Source organism: Corapipo altera, unplaced genomic scaffold (assembly GCF_003945725.1).
Source record: "Corapipo altera isolate COAL_440 unplaced genomic scaffold, ASM394572v1 61281, whole genome shotgun sequence".
In the NCBI taxonomy this organism is placed as follows: domain Eukaryota; kingdom Metazoa; phylum Chordata; class Aves; order Passeriformes; family Pipridae; genus Corapipo; species Corapipo altera.
This window is the reverse complement of record NW_020884921.1, coordinates 5,854,732-5,869,263: the sequence shown is the minus strand read 5'-3', so window position 1 is coordinate 5,869,263 and position 14,532 is coordinate 5,854,732. Positions and strand designations below refer to the sequence as shown.

Sequence of the window (14,532 nt, the reverse complement as noted above, 5' to 3'; positions counted from 1 at the left end):
AACATCTGATTTAAAAGCTGAAGGCAGTCTTTCCATTTATTTTGTGTTAGATCTTTTAACAATGATTTTACTAATTTTTCCTGAATTAGAGGTCTACAAACATGCCTTTTGTGACTGAACAGTCTTCATCAGACAGAGTGAGAGATGGAGTATGGGGAAAACAGCTTTTACATGAGGAATGGGTCAGACAGTTAAACAAAAGCAGAAGAAAGCAACTCAAGCTCATCATCAACTGTATCATAGATCGAAACGAGTAAAAATTGGGGTCTGCTTGTCTACCACAGGGCAGGAAAAACTCCACAGTTCAGTCTTATTCATCATTTTTCACTCTGCCTCTCTAGTGAAGGAAATCAAGAGTTTTCACTAGGCATCATTGGGAGCTGAAGAATGCAATAAAAACATTGACATTAACTGCAAAGGTTAATTAAACATTTCTTCAACAGTAATGTTGAGAGTAAAGTAAAAGAGTGCAAACAAATTGCTTCTTTAGTTTTCAGCAGCTTTACAAATATGTGTCATGCTATAAAATGTTCCACACAGTCACAGTCAGTCAGGGAAAATTCCACATAAATGTAGCAGGTATTTTTATTACTGATGAATGAGCACCACTACTGAGTTTTGTGAGATGCCCATACCTTGTCAAGAGTTCATGAAAGGACTCCAAATTCACAAAGTGAACTGGTCAAGTTAGAAGTACATTCCAAGTGTCTCTGGTTGCCACGAGACTATATATATACAATATATCTATCTATCTATATATCATATATATCACACACAGTAGGACTAGGAGATCATTATAGGCCCCTTCACACTGAACTATTCCCTTCTATTCTACTCCAATCTATTCTATTTTATTATACTCTTTTATTAACTAGTAATTACAGCATAAACATACACCAACAGGATCTTCACAAACATCATTTTACTCCTTTTTCTCTTTTTTTTTTTTCCCAGTGCAATCTGGGCAGCTAAATCAGATGATGCTTCTATCTGGTGTACAGAAATCAAAAGAAATAAAAGAAAAATTAGGTTTGCAAATTAAAGAAAAAAATATTGAGACACTACATATTACAGATGGATAGACCGGTTCAGTGTTGTATTCATTAGCAGATGAAACCCAATGGAAAACAGCAAAACTCAGTGAAATAAAGGTAATGGATAAAACTCAGATACAGATGAAAAGGCCAGCCACCCCTCAATATAAACAAATTTTGGCTCATCTGTCTCTCTCTGGCTGCACAGCTTTCTTCTACAGTTATATATACCTTTTTCCCTCAGTGTTTATATATAAAAAATCTGGCTGAAAAAGGTTAAGTTATTCCTTGTGTTATGAATCTGAATCGTCCTCCTCCCCACCATGCTCCCAGTCATTAATCACATGCCTTGAATTACAAAACAGAATAATTGTCAGAACCACTGACTCAAGAGTTTGAGTTGGAAGGGAAGTTAATCATCTTATTCCAACCCCTGTCATGGGCAGGGACATTTTCTGCTAGATCAGGTTGCTCAAAGCCCCATCCAAGCTGACATTGACACTTCCGGGGATGGGGAACCCACAGCTTCTCTGGGCAACCTTTACCAGGGCCACATCACACTCACAGTAAAGAATTTTGTCCTAATATCTGACATAAACCTGTCCTCTTTCAGTTTGAAGGCATCACTCTTCATCCTATCACTCTATGCCCTTGTCAAAATTCCCTCTCCAGCTCTTTTGTAGCCCAGTCTTTAGGTACTGGAAGGGGTTCTAAGATATCCCCAGAGCTTTCTCTTCTCCAGGCTGAACAGCCCCAGCTCTCTCAGCCTTTCTCCATAGCAGAAGTGCTCCAGTCCTGTGATCATCTTTGTGACCCTCCTCTGTGCTCACTTCAACAGGTCTAAGTCCTTCTTATATTGGAGGTGCCAGAGATCCAAGTTCTCCAGGTGAGGTCTTACCAGTGTGGAGTAGAGGGACAGAATCACCTCCCTCGACCTGCTGCGGGTGCTGCTTTTGACACAACCCAGAACACAGTTGGCTTTCCAGGCTGTAAACACACACTGCCAGCTCACATTGAGCTTCTCATCCAATAACACCCCAAAGTCACTCTTTTCAGAGCTGTTGTCAATCTGTTCTCCACCCAACCTGTATTTGTGCTTGAGGTTGCTGTGACTGAGTGCAGACCTTGCTCTTGGCCTTATTGAACTCCACAATGTTCACAGAGGCCCCTCAGACCTGTCCTTTTCCCTCTGGATGACATGCCTTCCCTCTAGCATGTGAGCACACCACACAGCTTGGTTTTGTCAGCAAACCTGCTGAGTGTGCATTCAATCTCACTGTCCTTGTCTCTAACAAAGAGGTTAAACAGCACCGGTCTCAATAGCAACACCTGGGGAACACCACTTGACACTGGGCCCCACTTGGACATCAACCCATTGACCACAACACTTTGAGTGTGACCAACCAGTCAATTCCCCATCCACTGAGTGGTCCATCTGTTAAATCCATGCCTTTCCAGATTAAAGACAAGGGTGTTGTGTGGGACAGTGTCAAATGCTTTGCATGAGTCCAGGTAGTTGACATCAGTCACTGTTTATTCAGCCACCACTGCTGTGACCCCATCATAGAATTTGTCACCAAATTTGTGAGGAGTGATTTGCCCTTAGTGAAACTATGTTGGCTGTCACTAATCAACTCCATGTGCCTTGGCATAGCTTCCCAGAGGATCTTTTCCATGATCTTGCCGCCTGTGTACAGAGATAAGACTGACTGTCCTGTAGTTCCCAAGTTTTCCTTATTTTCCTTTTTTAAGATGGGGTCATGCTTTCCCTTTTGGGGAAGTCTAATTGTCCAACCTGGTCCCTGCAGCTTACTCCCTTGCTTGAAAAAAGCAATGTCCTATGAAGAAATGCTGATTTGTGGTTTACTTGTGTCTTGAGGTTGAGTTTGCCTAAAGTCTACTAAATATTAAATTTAGCTATCAGTGGAGGCTCAACTCTCTTGGCCCCGGTAGATGAACCTTAGGATTAAAGGGTGGGCTCAGTTCAGTGCACACTGTGTCTCACCTAAAAAAATCCACTGCGCAGGCTCAAAGGGTAAAGACCTTTCCCAAATCTTTGTTTGCAAAGATTGGCCATGAAGATGGAAGGGAAAACATGGGAGAAACTGAGACATGAAATGCTACTGTATAAGCTTTGGTCCCTAAAGAGCAGTATAAGTGACATTTCCTGGTTTTCACCTTTTTTGATAGATTTATTTTATAAACTTTTTAACATGATAACCATCATGAAGGTTTGAATTCTGGATTTCATTATAGTATCCCAATATCAGTTGTGTTCAGATAAGAATGTAAATATAATACAGCCACTATATGATTTTTTTTAACATGTATAATTTAATTACATGTGTCTAAATCTGGTGAGGAAATAGACCGAATCCTCCACATTTGGGGATTCAGCTCTGACACTCTTGGTGGATTCAGATGTATGAAATTAGTGAAACGAAAGGAAAATATGTGTGTGAGAAAGCTGCTGTCTTTTTTGACAATGTCTTATCTCAGATAGAAGAATTTACTGCAGTGGTTGGAATCTTTGAAACATATCAAGAGCAAGTGACTGAGGAGTCTCCTTGAACACAGCGCCCAGCCTGAATGAGGGAATCAATGGCTGAACTCCAGCCAAAACAATCAGAGACCCAAAACTAAGTCTTATTTGTGCAATAATTACAATGAAATATTATTAACTACCACGCTTTTAACACATTTTGTTAAATCCAGTTCTCTGATATTTTGTATCTATGCTACTACAGTTCCAGAGGTGCAATATATGTGAGTCAGTAATGTGCCCATGTTGCAAAGAAGGCTGATGGTATCCTGGGCTGTATGAGGCAAAGTATCACCAACAGGTTGAGGAAGGTGATCCCTCCTGTCTGCTCAGCACTGGCTAGGCCACATATGGAGTGTTGGATTCAGTTCTGGGCTTCCCAGTAAAAGAGAGGCATGGGAATACTTGTCAGAGTCCAATGAAGGGTCACCAAGATGATTGAGGGATGGAGCAACTCTTTTGTGAGGAGAGAGTGAGAGAGCTGTGACTGTTCAACCAGGATAACAGAAGGCTCAGGGATATCCTACCCATGCATCTGAACACTGGAGGGGAAGGATGGAGCCAGGTAGTGGTTTAAATGGTTCCCAGTGACAGGACCAGAAGCAATGGGCTCACGCAGAAACTCTGGAGACTCCATATGATCATCAGCAAACACTTTTTCCCAGCAAAGACGACCAAGCACTGGCGCAGGTTCCTCAGAGAGGTTGTGTAGTCGCTATCTTTGTAGATATACAAAAACCATCTGGCCACGGTCCTGGGCAACTGGCTCTAGGCACCCCTGTTTGAGCAAGGAGATTTGGCAAGAAAACCTCCAGAGTTATCTTACAGTCCCAAATATTTCGTGATTCTGTGATTCTGTGAAAGATGGTTATTAACACTCACTTGCAATCATCCAACAGAAAAATACCTTGGGGGAAACTCAATAGCTTTTTGCTCTAGAAGAGCAGGTGGAAAAGGAAGGAACTTGCAGAAAAATACTGAACTTGCTTTAATTTATGATGCCAGCTTAGATGTCTCTTCCAGTTAATGGTCCATCAAGTAACTTTTCAAACCATAATTTTATCTAAAAAGATAAGACAGTACCATAGAATCATAGAATATATTGAATTGGAAGGGATCCATCAGGGTCATCAGGTCCAACTCATAGGCCTGAGCAGGACATCCCAAAAATCACATCAGGTGCTTGAGAGTCCAAATGCTTCTTGAACTCCGTCAGGCTTGGTGCTATGGCCATTTCCCTGGGGAACCTGTTCCAGTGCTCAACCACCCTCTCAGTGAAAATCTTTTTTCTGAAAGCCAAACTGAGCCAACCTAAACCTCCCCTGACTCATCTTCATGTCATTTCCTCAAATCTCTTCACTCTGGTCACAAGAGTGAAGAGATCCGTGCATGCCCTTCCGCTTCCTGTCATGAAAATGTTGAGACACAATGAGGTCTTCCCTCAGTCTGCTCTTCTCCAAGCTGAACAAACCAAGTGCTCTCAGCCAGTCCTCATACGGTTTCCTCTTCAGGCCTTTCACCATCCTCATTGGACACTCTCCAGTTGTTTAATGGGTTTTTTATATCGTGGTGCCAAAACTGCAGAGAGGACTCAAGCTGAGCTGCCCTAGTGCAGAACAGAGCAGGACAATCACCTTTCTCAACTGGTTGATGATGCTGTGCCTGACGCCCCCCAGGACACAGTTGGTCCTCCTGGCTGCCAGGGCACTGCTGACTCATATTCAACTTGCCATCGACCAGGACCCCCAGATCCCTTTCCATGGCACTGCTCTCCAACCTCTCATTCCCAGTCTATACACAGATCTAGATTTGCCCCAACCCAGGTGCAGAATCCAACACTTATGCTTGTTAAACTTTATACGGTTGGTGATTACCCAGCTCTCTAATTTGTCAAGGTCTCTCTGCAGGACCTCTCTGATTGACAGCTCCTCCCACTTTAGTGTCATTGGCAATCTTAGTATTCCTTTGAGTTCTGCATCCAAGTCATTAATGAAGATGTTGAAGAGCACAGGACCTAAGATAGGACCCCTTGGAACCCCACTAGCAACCAGTCACCAGCCTGATGTCACCCTATTAGATGTAAGTCCTTTTGCCCAACCTATGAGCCAGTTCCTCACCCATTATATATAACATGGTTATTCTGCTGCATGCTGAACATTTTGTCCTAAGGGATACTGTGAGAGACTGTATCAACCCTGAGACTAGCTCAGTTGGTTAGAGCATGGTACTGATGATGCCTAGGTTGTGAGTTCAGTCCCTATACAGGTCATTCACAGTTGGGCTCAATGGTCCTTGTGAGTCAGAAGATTCTGTGATAGTAAGGTGTGTGACGGTTAGTTCTTCAGCTCTTATTTCAACAAGTCAAATACTGAACATAAGGTAGAAGACTATCATCGTGTAATTACTGGGTCTCCAAAGGCCACAGTGGTGAAAAAAACAATCCCTTTTGTGAGAAACATATATTTAAAAATACACTTCATAGAAAATATATACACCTCTTGAGAAGAAATTTAATGCACAGCAACAAACCTGAACTTTACCTGATACCTCATACAAATAAACCAAATAATTCTAAATGTTTCTTATGTGTCAACAAAATAGAAAGTCATGTTACCAGACTAATTTTAATTTTCCTAAGTATACTTTTATATTTTGACATGCTACCTCGTTCTCTTCCTCAGATATTTATTATATATTTTATTTTCTATTATATATTTTATATTATATATTTTTATTATATATTTTTTATTTTATAGGTCTGATTGATTGCATTATATGCAGAACACAAGTAAAGTTTCACAAATATTCAAACAGTTTTGTCTTATAAAATGTCACCCACAATTGGAGAGTCATTTGTATTATTTTCTCAGATTGCCATGGTTCTTTCAATTATAGCTCTTACGAATTTATGTGTCTCATTATAAAGTCACTCAGATGGAGTTTAGGGATTTTGAACCATAGTCATTAGTTATTTCTTCAGAGGAGAACAACTGTGACCTAAAAATGCAAGCTGTAAATAATAATTTCATTTTTAATATGTATTCAATTTTTTACTTACAAGCAATACTTCTACTTATCTATTAACCAGTCTCCTTGAATCTGACCATCTTAAAAATATTGACCTACTCCTGATTGTCAAAGTCTGAATAAATCATGACCAGATCCTGGAAACTTGGCAAGTACATCAATGATTTTATATCTGCAATCAACTACATGTTGAGGGAATGAAAAAGTTCTTGATTTCTTTACCTTGCCTCATTAGTCATCATGTGGTGATGCATGCATTGCCAAGCGCATGCAGTCTGCAGCTCCCATGACAGTTAGGAATCCAACAATCTCATAAAATTCATTAATTACTTGCTGTAGCAACGATTATCTTGTGCAAAAGCTAATAAGATTATTACCTCTGCTGAAAAGCACATTTATAAATCACTACCAGGAAGAATATTAACTTACAGTCTTTTAGAAGATCCTGTTGAAGCAACAATTAATGTAGGGGTAACCTTCCAAGTGTTACAAGCACTCTGTCAATCCTAAAATCAAGGCGCAGAAGGCAGCAACAGTCATTTTGCCAAGTCTGTGTCCACAGATGTTTTTCAATTAGCTGTCAGAAAATGCTGCATGCTCAAAAGTCACCTGGCAAACTGAGTTATACGGATTTGTTATTTTCTTTATACTCATAGTACAAACCTTTGTATTTTAATTTGTGACCTAGGGTTTTAAGTTATCAAAAAGTTAAAGGTTACATTTCAAGTTGCAAGTCAAAAGGGTTATAATTAATTATTATTTGAAAACTGAAAAACTTCCAGCTTGTATAGTTAATTTTTATGTATACAGTGCAAGTCAATTTGTAAGCGCAATGTTCAGTGAAATCAATCAATATCTTTTCCTTCTTGCAAGTAGTATCATAGAATCTTACTATCATAGAATGCTAAGAGGTTGGAATGAACCTTAAAGATTATCTAATCCCAACCCTCCCTGCCACTAAACCAGATTGCTCAAGGCTTTAGCCAACCTGGCTTTGAACACTACCAAGGTTAGGGAATCCATAGCCTTGCTGGACAACCTGTTCCAGCGTCTAACCATCCTCACAGTGAAAAATTTCTTCCTAATATGTAACCTGAATTTCTTCTCTTTCAATTTGTACCATTATTTCTTGTCCTGTCACTACAGTCCCTATCCTGCTTCCTGTAGGTCCCCTTCAGATACTGGAAGTTTGCTATGAGGGCTCTATACAACCTTCACCAGGATGAACAGAAAACTCTCTCAGCCTGTTTTCTTTGCTGGGGAGGTGCTTCAGTCCTCTTACCAACTTCTTGGCCCTCCTCTGGACTTGCTCCAACAGTTCCATGTCTTTATGTTGGGGGCACCAGAACTGTACCCAGTACTCCAGGTGGGGTTTCACAAGAACAGAGTAGAGGGGGTGAATCTCGTCCCCTACCTGTCGGTCACACTCCTTTGGATGCAGTCCAGGACATGTTTGGCTTTCTGGGCTGCAAGCACACACTCCAGATCATGTTGAGTTTTTCATCAACCGTCACACCCAAGTCTTTCTCCAAAGAGCTGCTCTCAATCACTTCTCCAGACAATCTGTAGGTGCATCTGGGATTGCCACAACGCAGGTGTAGGACCTTGCACTTTGCTTTGTTGAAATCCATGATGTTGGCACAGGCCTGTCTCTCAAGCCTGTCCAGGTCCCTGTGGATGACATCTGTTCTCTCCAGTGTGTGACTGCACCACTCAGCTTAGGGTCATCAGCAAACTTGCTGAGGCCACTCTCAATCCCACTGTCCATGTCACTAAGATGTTGAACAGTATTAGCCCCAGTACAGACCCCTGAGAGACACCACTCGCCACTGGTCTCCATATGGACAGTGAGCTGTTGACCACAACTCTTTGCATGCAGTGTTGCATCATGTACCATCATTGCATCAATTCCAGTGAGAAGAACATTTTACTTGCAGAAATTAGAGGAAAGTATTTAATCAACAAATATTAATATTAATAATTGCAGTATCAATCAAAACATCTCAGTTATGGTAATTTTTCATATTTATTCTTTTTAATTACTCGTTTGACAGATTCATCACATACATGTATCAAGCTTTGCTGTTAAGCTTCAACTAGTAATGGAGTTGGTGTTACTTTTCCCTGAAAGCAAGCAATTTCCCAGTGATCATGGGTAAAGATGGGCTTGAGTTGCAGTTCCTATAACTATTCATGCATGCGAATGATACCTGTTCTTCTTAGTCTCTTGCCATCAAGTCTCACAGCATCTGTGGAAAAAAAAAATAAAAAGAGGAGTAGAATGTGTTTTAACACTGACATAAATATTTGTTTGGAATTAGAGGGGGTAGGTTTTTGTGGGGTAGTTGGTATTTTTTTAATCATTTTGTGGAGTAGTTAGTTTTTTTTCTTTTTTTGCAATAATCACTGAAGCCTAGTTACAAAGCAAGCAAGCAGACAAAAGGCCAGATCCTAAGAATGATCCTAGTGCAATGAACTTCCATGACACTCTTCTAATTTCCATCTTCTAAAGAGTCACTGCCTCACATATTTCAGCTCATAATTCATGAATAAGATGCATGAAAGTGCTGTCAACTGGCAGTGGGTGGGGAGGGAATGATGGGAGGGGATGCTTTCCTGGACTCTTGGGAAATTCAGCTCATGTCGAAATTCTGAAATATCGAAGTTTGATATTTTCTCTCTTGTTTTTAACCCATCTAGTTTCTGCTAATTCAACTCTGCCTGAGATTGCTTACCACTGAAGCTAATAAAATATTCCAGAGGTCTGACATGTTAAGCCTCAGTAAAATAAACTGCAGTGAACAGACTGTCAAATACTTTTTCCTTTTGCTCCTTTCTTGCCTCTCTTTTCTGGGCTGAACAACCAGACAATCCCCAAAATATTTTATCTGAAGTCACCACTTAAAAAGGCAAACACCACATTAGGTGTTTATTTACAGTCACTTTAGAATATGGGTTCAAAATTAATATATCTCTTACGAGTATAATTAGCACGTCTTAGCTCAACCAATTGAAAATTTTAAATAAAAAAATTTTAAAAAAATCATATTCAAATATCTGCAATATTGGGGAATTGCTGATTTTTCTCCTTAAAATTAAATAGTATGTGCTTATAAATATATGTATAAGCTATTATCAAGTATACTTAACATTTTTTACCATTAACATTTATTTCCTTCCTAGTCAACACTAAAAAGAAAAGTCATAAAATAAGCTTTCCTCGTGATTCCCATGATTATTTATTTCTCCATCAATTTTGAGAGAGGTCATTTTTATTTGAAAATTAAGGAATAGGTTACCTAATTCCTTTTTACTTTCATCTGACAGAAGTAGTATGGGTAGTTTACAGGGCTTCTTATAAGACAGTTATCTTTTTTCATAAGATAGTTCTTCATTAACACAATGTCAGATGTAAATCTATCTGTGCATTCAGTGACAATTTCAGGTTAAATAAAGAAATACTCAATATGATAAGTGGCAATAACTACTATCAGTAACAAGGGAAAGGAGTGATTTATAAACCCTGTTTTTAATATTCTCGTGATACTTAATTCAGCCATCAGTATTCAAATCCAGCTGACATCTGTGGGAGCTCAGAGGGCTCAGCAACTTGCATAAGTACTCAATAAATTACTACATTGAGCCTAATCCTGCAGACAATGTTATGGGTAAGGGAAAAAAACTAATTACAATGAGGGTTTTTTCAAGTTTATTTACTACATGAGTTCAAAGCAAGATTGTACCATTGATCTCAAACTATAATATAATCAAACTCAAGAAGGAACTATAAGTTTACTTGTAGGTCTGATCTTCTGAAATCCTTTCATGAATTGTGAGTTCAGAAGAGATAATGTACACTTATACATCTCTAAGTGTTTAAAAAAAAAAGTGACACTTTTTCAAAATAAACCTTCATAATTGTGATCAGTGAGCTCAGTGATAAGAGCTAGTCAAATGCAGGGGCAGAGTTAGCTGCTGGTGGCTGAATTAATAATTTACAGGTCTGACTCTGTGTCCCTGTCTGGTTATACTCTGTGTCAAACAAATTCAACCCAGTAGCTTCATGGTGCTTGAGCAGCAAGTGTTCCATCTCATCTCACAGGCAGAGTCCCACCAGATTGAGTCAGGAGTTGTGCAAAGCTTGTCTCAGCTAGAAGTTGTCTTTTGCACCTATAAAAATAAAAATAAAATAAAAAGTTTCCAGTGGAACGTGAAGCAACTTGTCGTGGTGCAGTCTGATTATCAAAGAATGTGAACATCAGGTAGTTTTTCTCAGATAACAGAAATTCACATCTACTGTAATAAATGAACTAGACAACTGTAAAGGTTAAAGTACTAGTAAAAGTGGCAGAAAGTATATATGAAATATTTTTGTTTGATATAAAACAGTAACAATAAACTGAGAGCCTGATTCAGTTATGCTCTTAACCATATGAATAGTCCCACTGTTATCAAAACTGAAAAAAAAAACCAAAAACATAGAAACAAGAATAAAGACAGGTTTTCTTTTTACTTACCTAGTAGCAGGGCAAAATTCTCTTACTGAAACTACTACCAGTGGCTTCACTTCAAAACTTGAAAGAATAACACCCTTTGGGGAAAAAAACAGTAGTCAAAATTGATAATAGATTTTAAAAAGAGATTTTATTTTTTTAAGTTCTTGCTAGCAAGTCCAATTCCTTACCTAAGGTTGAGTTGTTTGTTGGTTGTTCTTGGGGTTTTTTTAATTACACATAGCTACATTTTTATTCTTCCATACTATTCCCAGTTTTAATGGCATAAATTAAAGATGAATTAGTAATCTTTAAAACAGAAAAACAGCAGTTTCTTTCAGTCTTTGAAGAATTAAGTTCATAGATTCATTGAATGGTTTGGGTTGGAAGGGACCTTAAAGGATCAGTCAGTTAGTGCCAAGCTCCCTGCCATGGGCAGGGCCTCTTTCCACTAGACCAAATTTCAAAGCTCTGTCCATCGTGGCCTTTAACACTTCCAGGGGTGGAGCATTCACAGCTTCTCTGGGCAGCTTGTGCCAGTTGATTGAGAACACAAACTTAAATATATTAAAAAAAACCACATGTAAACCTGAGAAATAAAATTTAAATGTAAACAAAAATAACCAGTCAAATTCCATGGCTATTTAGTAGAACTTGAAGAAGAGAAGAAAACCTTTCTTTTAGGTCACAGTATGGAAAAGATCACATCTATTCTACAAGTACTACAAGATTTAACAAATTGAACTAGTTGTTTTTTAAGTATCTCATTTTATATAGAACAAAAAATGTGCACTATGTGCATGGTGACCAGGCTGAAGTACCTCACACAGTGATAACCAGAATGAACCTCCTAAAGGCACGGCCAAGGCACCTGCCTCCTGACATCCTTCCCACATATGGCTATGAAAAAACTCCTGATAAAAATGGAAACCCAATATATTCCCAGGCCACTGGGAGCAGCTTACATTTTTTGCAAGCAGGTTTTGTCTACAGCATTGGCAAGGGTTTCAGGAAAAAAAAATGAATTAAACATGAAAATACGTATTCTCAACCAGCAGGCCACCAGAGATTTTGTAACCCATTTTTCAACCCATTTCCCCTGCTTCTAAAAAGCATGAAAGTTATTGCAGTGAAATAGGCAGCAACATTCAAAACAAATCCCTTTACAGACTTTAATCTGAGGAGAAGAGATTCAAGGTCTCTAGCCAGTGGTAGGAGATAATCTGGTAGGGTTGCAAGAAGAAATTTTCTGAGCTGCAAATAAAAGACGAACTCCTGCTGTGGAATATTATAAAAATGCTGAAGACACTGGAAAGATGCTAGAGCTCCCTGGTGTCTCAGGATGGAGACATGAGGTATGTAACCACTGCCCCTCCGAGAAGCAAAGGAAAACAATTGCGGGATTCAATCAATTTCAGCTACAGTAAGTGCCAGTGGGGACCTTTCATCTTCAGAACTGTCAGAAAGCACAGCCACTTGTGGCACGGTGAACCCTCCTTTGTTTAGCAAGAGTGACAATGACCTGGGGACAAAGTACAGGGAAGAGACATGACAGGTCAGTTACTTTCTTTTTTTAGAAATCAACTGCTTAAAGAGTGACACTTAGCCCATGTAAAACAATCCTGCAGCCAAAGCTGACACACTGTGTCACTATTAACTTTGCTGAGAGCTATTTACCATAATTTATAGAAAGATGAAGAGGTGTAACACATAACATATTTAGAGAGCTATGCTCAATGAAGGACCCATTTACCATTGTCTAATGCAGATAAAAGAAAAGTATTTAAAATAAGTGCGCAAAGAAGTGAATTCATATGTACTATGAATTGATCAGAGAATGGAAGCAAGTGCCAAAGAAACTGTAATAGTAACAGTTTACTAGCTGTTTAGATGTTCTGCCCATGTAACCTTGTGCAAGGCAATGACCCAGAAAAATAAAAAGCATGGAAGAAGCACTAACCTCTAGAAATCTCATCAGATTGATAGTATTAAGACTTTGTGTTCCAAGTGAACTGAAAGAACAGTGGGTTTATTAAAAAAAGAAGTACTGTCAAGATCAGATGAGGCTTACATATGGGAATGAGTGGGGTTAGCAGTAGACATATATGCTGGTGAATACAGAGAGATGTTCCGCACCTTTATCTTCCCAGAAAACAAATGTGCTCTGATATGTTTCATATCCAGATGAAATAAGCTCTTAAAAAACAAAACAAACAAACAAAAAAAAACAACAACAACAACAACAAACCAGGAATTGCAATGCCTGCCAATACACACCGTTATTTACCATCATAGTGCTTAAGAAGGACATGCACTAAAATCAGTATGTATTTTCATCATATTACTATGCCAGTAGTAATTAACAATATCTACGGCTCCAGGAAGTGTTTCAGCTCTGTTAGAAATAGCATACAGAAGGAAAAGATGAAATACTAAAATATGCATGAAGTATGCATGAACATGATATGGGAAAGTTTTTATATGAATTTTAAAATCACATTCACGTACAATACTGTAAAATCCATTTAGGCTCAAACACCTCATTGTTTCAGGCCATTGTGGGGTTGCTGTTGAAACCTATTAACTCCACTTGAGCATAAATAGACATTCTCTGGGCAGTTGATTAAAATCCACCCTTTTTTAAGCTTGAAGGGACTTTTGACTGTTTAGCTCCTATGGGAAATATTAAAAGAAATAAATCGAAGAGAAAAATCATAGCATGTCACAACACTTAATAATAGCTGCAAATGGAGTAATTTTAAATAGTTTGCATTAACTTGATGGGATAAATATTCTGAGGTACTCAAGACCCTTAGGAAGAAGTGTCACAAGGATAAGCCATAGTATGAAATTGCTATTTGAGTGCTGAATACCAATTATTTTTTATTTACTGTAATTTACTGTTAAACCTGGGAGTTTACCCAAAAGCAGTTGGTGTATGTTTTAAATGATGCATCAAAGGTTGATATCCAGGAACAACAATAGAAAGAGAAACACCCTCAGACAATGTTCTAGTTGCTTCCATCTACCGCATGACAAAAAATTATAGGGGAAATGTCAGGAGTGAGGCACTGAGAGTGACACGAACACAAACAATTCTGCTTCTGGGAAGCTGCAGTTCTGCAAACTAATACAACTCCATAACTTATTTTTTAACAAGTTTGTTCTTGGAAAGAGCTGAAGCCCAGATGTAATGGGAGCCCACTCACTCATGCTCATTATGTGATTATTACATATAGTCAAGAAGATCAATTCTGTCCTTTTTAATAAGCTGCTAAATGAAGCTGGTGAGAAAACAGAATCTGATCTGGGGAACAATCTTCTGCTTGGGCCTTTTGAGATAAATGCATCTTGGCCTTTTAACACCCTTCTCATGCTGCAGAACAAGCTCTCCTGCTCCTCGAACTTTGGCATAGCTGTTTTGCCCAGTCTTTTG

At 38.9% G+C, this 14,532-nt stretch overlaps 1 long non-coding RNA gene across 1 annotated transcript; it reads right to left on the bottom strand.

The window, feature by feature from the left end:
- Positions 1 to 8,801: 8,801 nt before the first annotated feature.
- On the bottom strand, positions 8,802 to 11,198 carry LOC113953564. The gene is made up of 3 exons (XR_003529920.1): positions 11,121 to 11,198; positions 10,514 to 10,773; positions 8,802 to 8,852 (listed from the first exon to the last, which is right to left on the bottom strand). It is a non-coding gene; the product is annotated as an uncharacterized LOC113953564 (long non-coding RNA).
- Between the last annotated feature and the right edge of the window lie 3,334 nt (positions 11,199 to 14,532).